The sequence below is a fragment of the Elephas maximus genome, chromosome 7 (genome assembly GCF_024166365.1).
Source record: "Elephas maximus indicus isolate mEleMax1 chromosome 7, mEleMax1 primary haplotype, whole genome shotgun sequence".
NCBI classification, from domain to species: Eukaryota; Metazoa; Chordata; class Mammalia; order Proboscidea; family Elephantidae; genus Elephas; species Elephas maximus.
The window spans coordinates 100,712,075-100,726,455 of NC_064825.1; the positions used below are offsets into that span (position 1 = coordinate 100,712,075).

The 14,381-nt window shown below is 42.2% G+C and overlaps 1 protein-coding gene across 2 annotated transcripts in view; it reads right to left on the reverse strand.

Annotated features, from left to right (window-relative positions):
• SYT13 (synaptotagmin 13) overlaps nt 1-14,381 on the reverse strand; it is a 70,675-nt gene that overhangs the window by 35,969 nt on the left and 20,325 nt on the right. Inside the window, exon 1 of one of the 2 annotated variants that reach the window (XM_049890949.1) lies at nt 10,283-10,347. The exons of the other annotated variant lie outside the window; for it this stretch is intronic. The gene's annotated coding sequence lies outside the window, so the exon portion shown is untranslated. Of the gene's footprint in view, nt 1-10,282; nt 10,348-14,381 lie in introns of those variants that run through there. 2 annotated transcript variants of the gene reach the window in all.

Consider the following 14,381-nt stretch of genomic DNA (forward strand, 5'->3'; position numbering starts at 1 on the left):
TGTCCTGTAGTTGGAATCGTGCAGTATGCAGCTTTTTCAGACTGGCTCCTCTCATCTAGCAACGTTCAGCCAGCCTTTAACTTCCAGATTTTCCACGTGGGTGCCCATGCTGTGTTGGTTTACTAGGGACTGGAACGTCTCTGCTAAACTTCCCCTGTGTATAGGAGGAGGAATGAGCTCAGTAACCTCTGAGATGGGACCACACATGTTTAATATTGGTCAAATGGTTTGCGCTCACCTGCTAACCTAAAAGTTAGCGGTTCAAACCCACTCAGCGGCTCTGCAGAAAAAAGGAGTGGTGATCTGCTTCCCTAAAGGTTGTAGCCAAAAAAAAAAAAAAAACCCACATGGAGCACAGTTCTACTTTGTAACACACGGGGCCATAAGTTCGAATCAACTCCACACAATGAGTTCAGGTTTTGTTTTGGTTTTGTTTGGTGGTCTTACCCAACAGTGCCTGTTGGAGTCCTTTGGATATTTCGTCTCAGTTTCTCATTTGCGATGGTCATGTTTTTAAAGTTTGTTTTCCTAAGAAAGTAACGTTGGCATGAAAGGTTGGAAAACGTTTGATTAAATGTTAGTTTCCTTGACGTTGGACTGAAGATCTTCTTCCAGGGCGGCTATAGAGTTTTTTGATTTTAGGATGTTTGGATAATGATGAAACCATTGACTAAGGCAGCAAAGTAAACCCTATTACTGTGCTAATATAAGTAATAGTTAAAGCCCTGCAATTTCATACTTTTCTACCTATTTTAAAAATTGATTAGAATGCAGTTGAGGTTATCCTTATAACAATACCTCTTTGGCACATTTGAATTCTGATAGGCTTTTTTTTTTTCTTCTTCTTCTTTTAGTGGGAGAGAGAGAAGCATTCTGCAGAACCCTCGGGCCTGTGCATACCGTCCATCAAAGGTGACGCAATGGAAAGAAGTGAGGAGAACCATTAATCTAAGGCAGCCGTCCTCCTGTGTGCAGGCACTTGGAAAACACATCAATTTCTTTCTTTTTTTTTTTAATTTTTTTTTCAGTCTCATACAAAAATTTATATACACCCTGCTATATATTCCTACTTGCTCTCCCCCTCACGAGACAGCACACTCCTTCTCTCCACCCTGTATTCCCATGTCCATTCAGCCAGCTCTGTCCCCCTCTGCCTTCTCATCTCCCCTCCAGACAGAAGCTGTCCACGTAGTCGCATGTGTCTACTTGAGCCAACAAGCTCACTTCTCACCAGTATCATTTTCTGTCTTATAGTCCAGTCCAATCCCTGTCTGAAGAGTTGGCTTTGGGAATGGTTCCTGTCTTGGGCTAACAGAAGGTCTGGGGACCATGACCTACGGGGTCCTTCCAGTCTCAGTCAGACCATTAAGTCTGGTCTTTTTACAAAAAAAAAAAAAAAAAAATTTTTTTTTTTTTTTTTTTACAAGAACTTGAGGTCTGCATCCCACTGCTCTCCTGCTTTTTAAATTTTTTTTATTGCACGGTAGGTGAAAGTTTACAGAACAAATTAGCTTCCCGTTTGATAGTTTGCACATCAAGTGCTCCATGACCTAGGTTTCATTTGCCATAATGTGTCAGCATTCTCCCCATTTCTGTCCTGGATGCCCTGTTTCCTTTCGTCCTGATTTTCTACCCCTTTCTGCCTTCTTGTCTTTGGTTTTGGGCACATGTTACCCTCTTGATCTCATATACACATCAATTTCTAACCTGGAAGTTTAAAACAAACTGAGTTGCAAAGTACAGCTTCAAACCAGGACAGTGACTGTTTTAACAGCTTCTCCTTATATGTTGGGCTCAAGCCTAAAACCCTCCACATTGAATTGCTATCCAATCAAACAGAAAACAGCACACACTTGTTGTTGTTAGGTGCCGCCGAGTCGGTTCTGACTCATAGCGACCCTATGCGCAACAAAACGAAACACTGCCCAGTCCTGCGCCACCCTTACAATCGTTGTTAAGCTTGAGCTCGTTGTTGCAGCCACTGTGTCAATCCACCTCGTTGAGGGCCTTCCTCTTTTCCGCTGACCCTGTACTCTGCCAAGCATGATGTCCTTCTCCAGGGACTGATCCCTCCTGACAACATGTCCAAAGTACGTAAGACGCAGTTTCACCATCCTTGCCTCTAAGGAGCATTCTGGCTGTACTTCTTCCAAGACAGATTTGTTCATTCTTTTGGCAGTCCATGGTATATTCAATATTCTTCATCAACACCACAATTCAAAAGCATCAACTCTTCTTCGGTCTTTCTTATTCATTGTCCAGTTTTCTCATGCATACGATGCGACTGAAAATACCATGGCTTGGGTCAGGCGTACCTTAGTCTTCAGGATGACATCTTTGCTTTTCAACACTTTGAAGAGGTCCTTTGCAGCAGATTTGCCCAGTGCAATGAGTCTTGATTTCTTGACTGCTGCTTCCATGGCTGTTGATTGTGGATCCAAGTAAAATGAAATCCTTGACAACTTCAATCTTTTCTCCGTTTATCATGATGTTGCTCATTGGTCCAGTTGTGAGGATTTTTGTTTTCTTTATGTTGAGGTGTAATCCATACTGAATGCTGTAGTCTTTCATCTTCATTAGCAAGTCCTTCAAGTCCTCTTCACTTTCAGCAAGCAAGGTTGGGTCATCTGCATAACGCAGGTTATTAATGAGTCTTCCTCCAATCCTGATGCCCCGTTCTTCTTCATATAGTCCAGCTTCTTGTATTATTTGTTCAGCATACAGATTAAATAGGCATGGTGAAAGAATACAACCCTGACGCACACCTATCCTGACTTTAAACCAATCAGTATCCCCTTTTTTTGTCCGAACAACTGCCTCTTGATCTATATAAAGGTTCCTCATGTGCACAATTAAGTGTTCTGGGATTCCCATCCTTCACAGTGTTATCCGTAGTTTGTTATGATCCACACAGTTGAATGCCTTTCCATAGTCAATAAAACACAGGTAAACATCCTTCTGGTATTCTCTGCTTTCAGCCAGGATCCATCTGACATCAGCAGTGATGTCCCTGGTTCCACGTCCTCTTCTGAAACCGGCCTGAATTTCTGGCAGTTCCCTGTCAATATACTGCTGCAGCCATTTTTGAATGATCTTCAGCAAAATTTTGCTTGCATGTGATATTAATGATATTGCTCTATAATTTCCACATTCAGTTGGATCACCTTTTTTGGGAATAGGCATAAATATGGATCTCTTCCAGTCAGTTGGCCAGGAAGCTGTCTTCCATATTTCTTGGCATAGATGAGTGAGCACCTCCAGCGCTGCATCTGTTTGTTGAAACATCTCAATTGATATTCCATCAATTCCTGGAGCCTTGTTTTTCGCCAATGCCTTCAGAGCAGTTTGGACTTCCTCCTTCAGTACCATCGGTTCCTGATCATATGCCACCTCTTGAAATGGTTGAATATTGACTAATTCTTTTTTGGTATGATGACTCTGTGTATTCCTTCCATTTTTTTTTTGATGCTTCCTGAGTCGTTTAATATTTTCCCCATGGAATCCTTCACTATTGCAAATCGAGGCTTGAATTTTTTCTTCAGTTCTTTCAGCTTGAGAAATGCCGAGCATGTTCTTCCCTTTTGGTTTTCCATCTCCAGCTCTTTGCACATGTCATTATAATACTTTACTTTGTCTTCTCAAGAGGTCCTTTGAAATCTTCTGTTCAGTTCTTTTACTTCATCAATTCTTCCTTTTGCTTTAGCTGCTCAACATTTGAGAGCAAGTTTCAGAGTCTCCTCTGACATCCATCTTGGTCTTTTCTTTCTTTCCTGTCTTTTCAGTGACCTCTTGCTTTCTTCATGGATGATGTCCTTCCACAACTCGTCTGGACTTGGGTCACTAGTGTTCAATGTGTCAAATCTATTCTTCAGATGGTCTCTAAATTCAAATGATACCCTCTAATTATGTACTCAGCCACCCTATACACCATGGAAGATACACAAAGAAGCCCATGCCCTCAGGAAGTTTACCATCCAATGGTGGAAACATGAGATATTCTACAAGTGGAAGTATGATGTGCTTAACTACACTCTTCAACCCTATCCCCAAGGCAAAACCACCACCACCAACAGAAGCACAGTTGCCGTCGAGTCTATTCTGACTCTTGGTGACCCCATGTGTGTATGAGTAGAACTGTGTTCCACAGGGTTTTCAATGGCTGATTTTTCAGAAGTACACCTTTCTTCCCAGGCACCTCTGGATGGACTCAACCCTTCAGATTAACAGCCCAGTGAACTAACTATTTGCATCACCCCAAGACTCTATGCCCACGGCAGTCATGGCTAACCGATCAAAGCATTCTTCCCTGCTGAGCTCAGACACAGCCTGTTGAGCCCAGAGCTAGGGAGCAACTATGAATTATAAGCTCTTGATATGCAAAATGAAACTATTTGGTATTCCTGATGCATGCTTATAAAAAGACAATTATTGAAGACAGTCTTAAAAGGACAAGTGTCTAGACTGTGGGCTATTGGAGTCCTAGGAAAGCACTCTTTGTGGTCAATGTGATCAGAGAAGGCTCCCTGGAGGAGGGGCTTCAGCCCAGCATTCAAGGAAGACTAAGAATGGGGGAGGCAGAAGCATCTCAAATGGGGAGGACAGCAGCAGTGTGAATACAGAGGTAAGCATACTCAGGACATGTGAGTCTAGAACTCCAGCTAAAGACGAAGGTGGGGGGAAGAGAAACATCCAATTGGAAAGGAATGAGGCCTCGAATGCCAAGCAAAAGATTCTGAATTCTATTTTATAAATAGTGGAGAGACTTCACAGCTCCTGAGTAGGAGACTGACATGAGCTAAGTGGTGTTTCTAGTAAATCAAAGTAGCAGGTACACACAGGGACTGAAGAGGAGCAAAATGGAAGAGGTGGTGTCTGGAGACAGTAATCCAGGTGGGAGGGAATGAGGGACAAAGCCAGGGAATAACTATCAAGATAAAAAAGGAGGACCTCATAAAAATTGAAAACTTTTGCTCACCAAAAGACTTTACTCAAAAAAGTGAAAAGACAAGCTACCGACTGGGAGAATATCTTCGGAAACGATATATTCGACGACAAGAATCTAATAAACAAAATATATATAAAACTTTGACAACTGAACAACAAAAAGACAAATACCCAATCATAAAATGGGTAAAGGACTTGAATAGATATTTCACCAAAGAGGTCATTCGAATGGCCACCAAACATGAAAAGATGTTCAGTGTCATTAGCCACCAGAGACATGCAAATCAAAACCACAATGAGATACTATTTCACTTCCACTAGGATGGCTAGTCGAGACATCAAACGACGCATTGCATTGGACAAATCTGTGGCAAAAAACCTCTTTCAAGTATTAAAAAACAGATGTGTGGAAATCTAAACTGACCCCACAGCACCTAATAACAACAACAATCCCTTTGCTGGTAGGAGTGCAAAATGGTACAGCCATTGTGGAAAACAGTGTGATATTTCCTCAAAAAACTAAAAATAGAACTATCGTATGACCCAGCAATTCCACTCCTAGGTATATACCCAAAAGATTTAAAAGCAGAGACCCAAAAAGAGACTTGTACACCAATGTCCATTGCAGCACTATTCACAACAGACAAAAATGCCTATCAACAGATGAATGGATAAACAAAATGTAGTACCTACATACAATGGAATACCTCTCAGTAGGAGAAATGAAGTCTTGATACATGCTATAGCATGGATGGAGCTTGAAGATATTATGCTGAGTGAAATAAACCAATCACAAAAGGACAACTATTGTATAACCTCACTTACACAAAAAGATAAGAAAAGGCAAATGTATAGAAACCAAAATTTATTAGTGGTTACCAGGGGCGGGGGAACCCTGGTGGCACAGTGATTAAGCATTTGGCTGCTAACCAGGGGTCAACAGTTCGAATCTACCAGCTACTCCTTGAAAACTCTGTGGGACGGTTCTACTCTGTCCCATAGGGTCACTATGAGTCAGAATCTACTCAAAGGCAATGGGTTTTTTACCAGGGGTGGGAGAGAGGGGAAAGAAGCATTAACGGTGATGGAAAATTCACACTGAATAAAGGTAGTGTTGCATAGCCAAATATTGTAATTGCTGTCAATAAGTTGTACACCTGTAAAAAGTTGAGTTGGCAAAAGTTGTGTGATAGATATATTTAGAACAATGACAAAAAAAAAAAAAAAAGAGTAGCTGCTGATGCTACTTATGTACAACCAAACATCTCACGGGATTTTGTTCCTTGGTTTGGAGGTTTAGGGTCATGGTTTCACAGGACATCCCAGTTGTTGTTTTTATTGTTAGGTGCTGTTGAGTCAGTTCCGACTCATAGTGACCCCACATACAACAGAACAAAACAGTGCCTGGTCCTGCATCATGCTTACAATCATGGCTATGCTTGAGCCCACTGTTGCAACCACTGTGTCAATCCATCTCCTTGAGGGTCTTCCTCTCTTTCATTGGCCCTCTACTTTACCCAGCATGATGTCCTTCTCCAGGGATTGATCCCTCCTGATAACATGTCCAAAGTATGTGAGACAAAGTCTCGCCATCCTTGCTTCCAAGGAGGATTCTGGTTGTACTTCTTCCAAGACAGATTTGTTCTTTCTTCTGACAATCCATGATAGTCAATACTCTTTGTCAGCACCATAATTCGAAGGCATCAATTCTTCTTTGGTCTGGCCTGCCTTATTCATTGTCCAGCTTTCACATGCATATGAGGAGATTGAAAATACCATGGCTTGGGTCAGGCGCACCTTAGTCCTCAGGGTGACATCTTTGCTTTTTAACACTTTAAGGAGGTCTTTTGCAGCAGATTGCATCCCAGTTAATTAGCTTAATAATGTGTTTAGTGCTTCTGTTCTACCTCTTAGTTCATTGTGCAGTGCCTGGGGTCTTAAAAGCTTGCAATCGGCCATCCAAGACACAACAATTGGTCACTATTCACCTGGAGCAACAGAGGAAGAAGGAGAGTCAGGAATAGAAGGAGGATACGAAAACAATGGCTAACTGCTTCCATGAATTGCTTCCTTTTCAAAGGATGACTCAGGCTCCAGAGTGGACTACAGGTTGCAGAGGGATGAAAATGAAAGCAGAGTGACCAATAGGGAGGCTTTTCTAGGAAAACGATGGGATTTCCTGGGTGGTGCAATGGTTAACGCACTTGTTTGCTGACTGAAAGGTGGGAGGTGGCTTGGAAGAAAGACCTGGCAAGGTACTTTAAAAAAATCAGCCTTTGAAAACCTTATGAAGCCCATGAACAACTGCCTCCTTTGCCATGAGACCAGAAGAACTGGATGGTACCCAACTACCATTACTGAACATTTTGATCAACCAAAAGCCATCTTAAAACCAAACAATAGTTTTGCTTAACTAATAAAATGTCTGTCTTGTGCATGATGCTCTTTTAAGAACTATCTATATGGCATGAAACTGACAACGGCAACTCAAAGACTGAATGGAAACCTTCAGGGGCAGTGAGTTTCTGTTAATGAGGAAGGAACAACTCAGAAAGTGAGGGTGAGAATGGTTGTACAAATGGAAGAATATAATCAATGTTACTAAATGGTACCTGTAGAAACTGTTGAATTGGTGTATGTTTTGCTGTGTATATTATCAACAACAAAAAGATAAAAAGGAGGCAGCAGTGTGTGGTGAGACTTCTCCAAGGAAGAACTGACAGCCCTTCGGGGTGGAACGACACGTAAGAGAAAAGGAGAAATCCCAGAGGGCTGCATCAAGGTGAAAGTGCCTCTATTATTACTTCTCAGATCTCCCTTTCTGAAGAAGCATAATTCCTGAGTGTTATTGGGTGTCTCCAGCCACAGCAATGTTTGGACGACAGATTAGTTCATTGTGTGACTTTTGAGACTAGTCAATAAGGACATTTTGAGAGATGGCACTAAAAGACTGTGTCTACCATCCATCTCACAGATGCCACGTGGCCAGATTCAAAGCTGGTGAAGACCATCCATCTATGTGGCTGTTCTTTTTTTTAAAAAAAACAGGATGCAAACCTATTGGATTTCCCTTCTGCATCATGTGGGCTAACATTTGAACAGTCTACCAAATGTCTCAAAAACATGACTTGACCACAGAAGGTCAGCGAAGTCAGAGTACTTGGCTCCAAATTACTATAAATGTCAAATGTTATTCCTTAGCCCATTTCAAGATTTTTGTAATGGGAATAACCCATCCATTCCTACCTTCAGGTGAGTGTGTCTGGCAAACACTTATTAAAAGCTGCGAGATGGGCAAACACCAGGCTAAATGCTGGATCGAATGGGAAAATGAAGGCGGTTTCCAACAATCTTGTGCACCTAGAGGGCTTAATCATTGTTGGAACAGACCTTTGCCAATTTCTTTGTACACACTCCCCCTGACTCTCAGACTCTCCCTTTATTGTTATTAGTTATTAGGACTCATTAACAACCTGCATTATGCAGATGACACACCTTGCTTTCTGAAAGTGAAGAAGGCTTGAAGCATTTACTGATGAAGATCAGAGACCACAGCCTTCAGAATGGATTACACCTCAACATAAAGAAAACAAAAATCCTCAAAAGTGGACCAATAAGCAACATGATAAACGGAGAAAAGATTGAAGTTGTCAAGGATTTCATTTTACTTGAATCCACAGTCAACGCCCATGGAAGCTGCAGTCAAGAAATCAAAACAACACATTGTATTGGGCAAATCTGCTGTAAAAGATCTCTTTAAAGTGTTAAAAAGCAAAGATGTCACTTTGAGGACGAAGGTGCATCTGACCCAAGCCATGGTGTTTTCAATCGCCTCATATGCACATAAAAGCTGGACGATGAATAAGGAAGACTGAAGAATTGATGCCTTTGAGTTATGGTGCTGGTGAAGAATATCGACTATACCATGAACTGCCAAAAGAACGGATAAATCTGTCTGGGAAGAAGTACAGCCAGAATGCTCCTTAGAAGCGAGGATGACGAGACTTGATCTCACATACTTTGGACATGTTGTCAGGAGGGACCAGTCCCTGGAGAAGTACATCATGCTTGGTAAAGTGGAGGGTCAGTGAAAGAGAAGAGGACTGTGGACAAAATGGATTGACACAGTGGCTGCAACAATGGGCTCAAGCATAACAGGACCGGGCAGGACCAGGGAGTATTTCGTTCAGTTGTACGTATGGTCACTATGACTCGGAATTGACTTGACAGCACCTAACAGCAACAGTACCAGTTAACATTGATTGAGTACCCTATCAACAAGGTTTTGGCAGGAACAAATGGCACGTTCAAACTGGGTAATTAAAGAGAGTTTCAGAAAGGAGCTATTCACAAAGATGTGGAAGGGTTAAGGGGCCAGTAATACCCCTGGAGTCCTGGGTGGTACAAATGATGCGCTTGCCTGCTTACCAAAAGGTTAGAGGTTTGAGTAAGGTGCCTTGGAAGATAGTCCTGGTGATCTACTTCTGACAAATCAGCCACTAAAAATCCTATGGAGCAGAGTTCTACTCTGAAGCACATGGGGTCACCATGAGTTAAAACTGGCAACTGGTGACAAATAATACCCCTGGGCCTGAAAGGGTAAGGGGCAGGAGAGGTCACGGGAACCAGGACAGGGTGGCCAAATGGAGAGGGCCAACTGGCAGGAACTGAGGCCTTCAGTTAAGGGACACAGCAACCCCCAGCAACCAGGCAGGCAGGAGGCAGGGGAATAAATGCCTCCCTCACCCTCCTCCACCCTCAGATCCCCTTCAGGGCCTCCTTTAGACCAACACCACCTGACGCCAGGAGACCGGGGAGCCTCTCCATGCTGCAGCTGACAGGAGGGGGCCTCCAGGGGCTGGTGGGTGGTGGAGAGGAGCTCTGGGGGCACTTACTATGTTCTAGCCACTGTCCTACTTGTATTACCTGATTTAACAGCCACACCAATTCAATGATGATGACACAGTTTGCAGATGGCTACACTGAGACACAGAAAGGTTAAGTCACTAATGCACGGTCACACAGCAAGCAAGGGGCAGACTTGAAGCTAGAACCCAAAGCCACTGATCTAGCGCATCAAGTTTCACCCCCTTCACTAATGTACTGCATAAAGGCTAATCATTTTACAATCATTGTTTTAATGACAACTTAATTATTAATACACATGATTAATCCAATAACAATTTCATGCACTGCTGTGATTAGTGCAGCCTCCCAAAGGCTGCCAGTAGGGGCGGCATAAGCTCAGGATCTTTCCAGCAGCAGCAGCAGGCAGAGTTACCCCTTCTCTGCTCCTGAGGAGGCCACCAGCCCCTCTGGGCCTCCACCAGGGACAGACCTGGGGAGGTGTGGACGTTGCTGGGATCTCAAGCAGTGGCCAAGATAACCGAGAACACACCAGTGGTGTCAATCCCTTTCCCAGGCTCTAAGCCACCAGGACATATAGTCAGGCCCGCAGTTCACCAGGGCAAGTGCCCCTGCTCCTGCTTTGCTTCACTGGTTGCAGATTCAAGGTGTTCCTTCTTTAGAGTCTCGTGTTTTCCTAAAATAAAGACAAATTCCCAAAACACCACATGGCATGAGACTGTTGACTTAATTGGCTGCTGACTCATCTGGCTGTTACTAGCTGTCCTTTTTATTAGTACCTTTAAGGACATCAATTCTTTAACATCAACTGTTCACTCTGACACCGCCTCCACTCCCCACCCCACCACCCCAGCCCCTACCTACCTTGTTAGGGACCTGGAGGATGGTTCTGTCACTTCTGATGGAGGGCAGTATATTGCCCAGATTCCTGAAAGGTGCAAATGGTTAACATGCTTGGCTGATAACTGAAAGCCTGGAGTACCCTGGAAGAAAGGCCTGGCAATCTGCTTCCAAAAAATCAGCTATTGAAAACCCTTTGGAGTATAGTTCTACTCCGACACACATGGGGTCGCTATGAGCCAGTGTCAACTTGAGGGCAGCTAGCTTAAGGAACCTTGAGACCAGCAAGCCCTCTACTCTGTTCCCTTTCTCCACTTTCCAAGTGATGCCAATTAGATCCCATCATCCGTCATGTTAATAACACATTGTCACTATTCTAAAGATGCCCTTACCTCTCAGTCCTTTCTCTGGCTTCATGTGCAAAACTCCAGTATTGGATGAACCCAGCTATACCTTGAGCCTTGCACTGCTGGAGAATCACTCCACAGGGCAGACCAATCCCATGATAAACTCACCATCACTGACCTCAAATACTTGAGCTATTGGTGGTTCAGTGGTAGAAATCTCTCCGTCCATGCAGGAGACCCAGGTTCGATTCCCAGTCAATGCACATGCAAAGCCACCACTCATCTGCCAGTAGAGGCTTGCGTGTAGCTATGATGCTGAACGGGTTCCAACAGACCTTCCAGACTGAGAAAGACTAATCCACTTCTAAAAATCTGCCAGTAAAAATCCTATGGATCACGGGGGGCGGAGCCAAGATGGCGGACTAGGCAGACGCTACCTCGGATCCCTCTTACAACAAAGACACGGAAAAACAAGTGAATCGATCACATACATAACAATCTACGAACCCTGAACAACAAACACAGATTTAGAGACGGAGAACGAACTAATACGGGGAAGCAGCGATTGTTTCCAGAGCCTGGAGCCAGCGTACCAGTCAGGTACGGCACAAGCACAGAGACCTGCTCCACCCCCCTGAACTAACCCCGGGAGGGGGACTAGCCGGTTCCACGGGCGGCGTGGGACGCAGCCGTTAGGAGAAGTCCCCGGGAGGCAGTGACTGATCTTGGAGCAGAAAGAGCAGCATCCGAGCCGGGGAACCGTCCCGCAGGGATTTGGACTGCACGCAGCGGATTTTCTGGAAAAACTAGTTTCCCAGTGATGGCTCGGAGACAACAATCCATATCAAACCACTTAAAGAAGCAGACCGTGACAGCTTCTCCAACCCCCCAAACAAAAGAATCAAAATCTTTCCCAAATGAAGATACAATTTTGGAATTATCAGATACAGAATATAAAAAACTAATTTACAGAATGCTTAATGATATCACAAATGAAATTAGGATATCTGCAGAAAAAGCCAAGGAACACACTGATAAAACTGTTGAAGAACTCAAAAAGATTATTCAAGAACATACTGGAAAAATTAATAAGTTGCAAGAATCCATAGAGAGACAACATGTAGAAATCCAAAAGATTAACAATAAAATAACAGAATTAGACAACACACTAGGAAGTCAGAGGAGCAGACTCGAGCAATTAGAATGCAGACTGGGACATCTGGAGGACCAGGGAATCAACACCAACATAGCTGAAAAAAAATCAGATAAAAGAATTAAAAAAAATGAAGAAACCCTAAGAATTATGTGGGACTCTATCAAGAAGGATAACCTGCGGGTGATTGGAGTCCCAGAACAGGGAGGGGGGACAGAAAACACAGAGAAAATAGTTGAAGAACTTCTGACAGAAAACTTCCCTGACATCATGAAAGACGAAAGGATATCTATCCAAGATGCTCATCGAACCCCATTTAAGATTGATACAAAAAGAAAAACACCAAGACATATTATCATCAAACTCACCAAAACCAAAGATAAACAGAAAATTTTAAAAGCAGCCAGGGAGAAAAGAAAGGTTTCCTTCAAGGGAGAATCAGTAAGAATATGTTCTGACTACTCAGCAGAAACCATGCAGGCAAGAAGGGAATGGGACCACATATACAGAACACTGAAGGAGAAAAACTGCCAACCAAGTATCATATATCCAGCAAAACTCTCTCTGAAATATGAAGGCGAAATTAAGATATTTACAGACAAACACAAGATTAGAGAATTTGCAAAAACCAAACCAAAGCTACAAGAAATACTAAAGGATATTGTTTGGTCAGAGAACCAATAATATCAGATATCAGCACAACACAAGGTCACAAAACAGAACGTCCTGATATCAACTCAAATAGGGAAATCACAAAAACAAACAAATTAAGATTAATTAAAAAAAAAAAATACACATAACAGGGAATCATGGAAGTCAATAGGTAAAAGATCACAATAATCAAAAAGAGGGACTAAATACAGGAGGCATTGAACTGCCGTATGGAGAGTGATACAAGGCGATATAGAACAATACAAGTTAGGTTTTTACTTAGAAAAATAGGGGTATATAATGAGGTAACCACAAAAAGGTATAACAACTCTATAACTCAAGACAAAAACCAAGAAAAACGTAACGACTCAACTAACATAAAGTCAAACACTATGAAAGTGAGGATCTCACAATTTACTAAGAAAAACGCCTCAGCACAAAAAAGTATGTGGAAAAATGAAATTGTCAACAACACACATAAAAAGGCATCAAAATGACAGCACTAAAAACTTATTTATGTATAATTACCCTGAATGTAAATGGACTAAATGCACCAATAAAGAGACAGAGAGTCACAGACTGGATAAAGAAACACGATCCATCTATATGCTGCCTACAAGAGACACACCTTAGACTTAGAGACACAAACAAACTAAAACTCAAAGGATGGAAAAAAGTATATCAAGCAAACAATAAGCAAAAAAGAAGAGGAGTAGCAATATTAATTTCTGACAAAATAGACTTTAGACTTAAATCCACCACAAAGGATAAAGAAGGACACTATATAATGATAAAAGGGACAATTGATCAGGAAGACATAACCATATTAAATATTTACGCACCCAATGACAGGGCTGCAAGATACATAAATCAAATTTTAACAGAACTGAAAAGCGAGATAGATACCTCCACAATTATAGTAGGAGACTTCAACACACCCCTTTCGGAGAAGGACAGGACATCCAGTAAGAAGCTCAACAGAGACACGGAAGATCTAATTACAACAATCAACCAACTTGACCTCATTGACTTATACAGAACTCTCCACCCAACTGCTGCAAAATATACTTTTTTTTCTAGCGCACATGGAACATTCTCTAGAATAGACCACATATTAGGTCATAAAACAAACCTTTGCAGAGTCCAAAACATCGAAATATTACAAAGCATCTTCTCAGACCACAAGGCAATAAAACTAGAGATCAATAACAGAAAAACGAGGGAAAAGAAATCAAATACTTGGAAAATGAACAATACCCTCCTGAAAAAAGACTGGGTTATAGAAGACATCAAGGAGGGAATAAGGAAATTCATAGAAAGCAACGAGAATGAAAATACTTCCTATCAAAACCTCTGGGACACAGCAAAAGCAGTGCTCAGAGGTCAATTTATATCAATAAATGCACACACACAAAAAGAAGAAAGAGCCAAAATCAGAGAACTGTCCCTACAACTTGAACAAATAGAAAGTGAGCAACAAAAGAATCCATCAGGCACCAGAAGAAAACAAATAATAAAAATTAGAGCTGAACTAAATGAATTAGAGAACAGAAAAACAATTGAAAGAATTAACAAAGCCA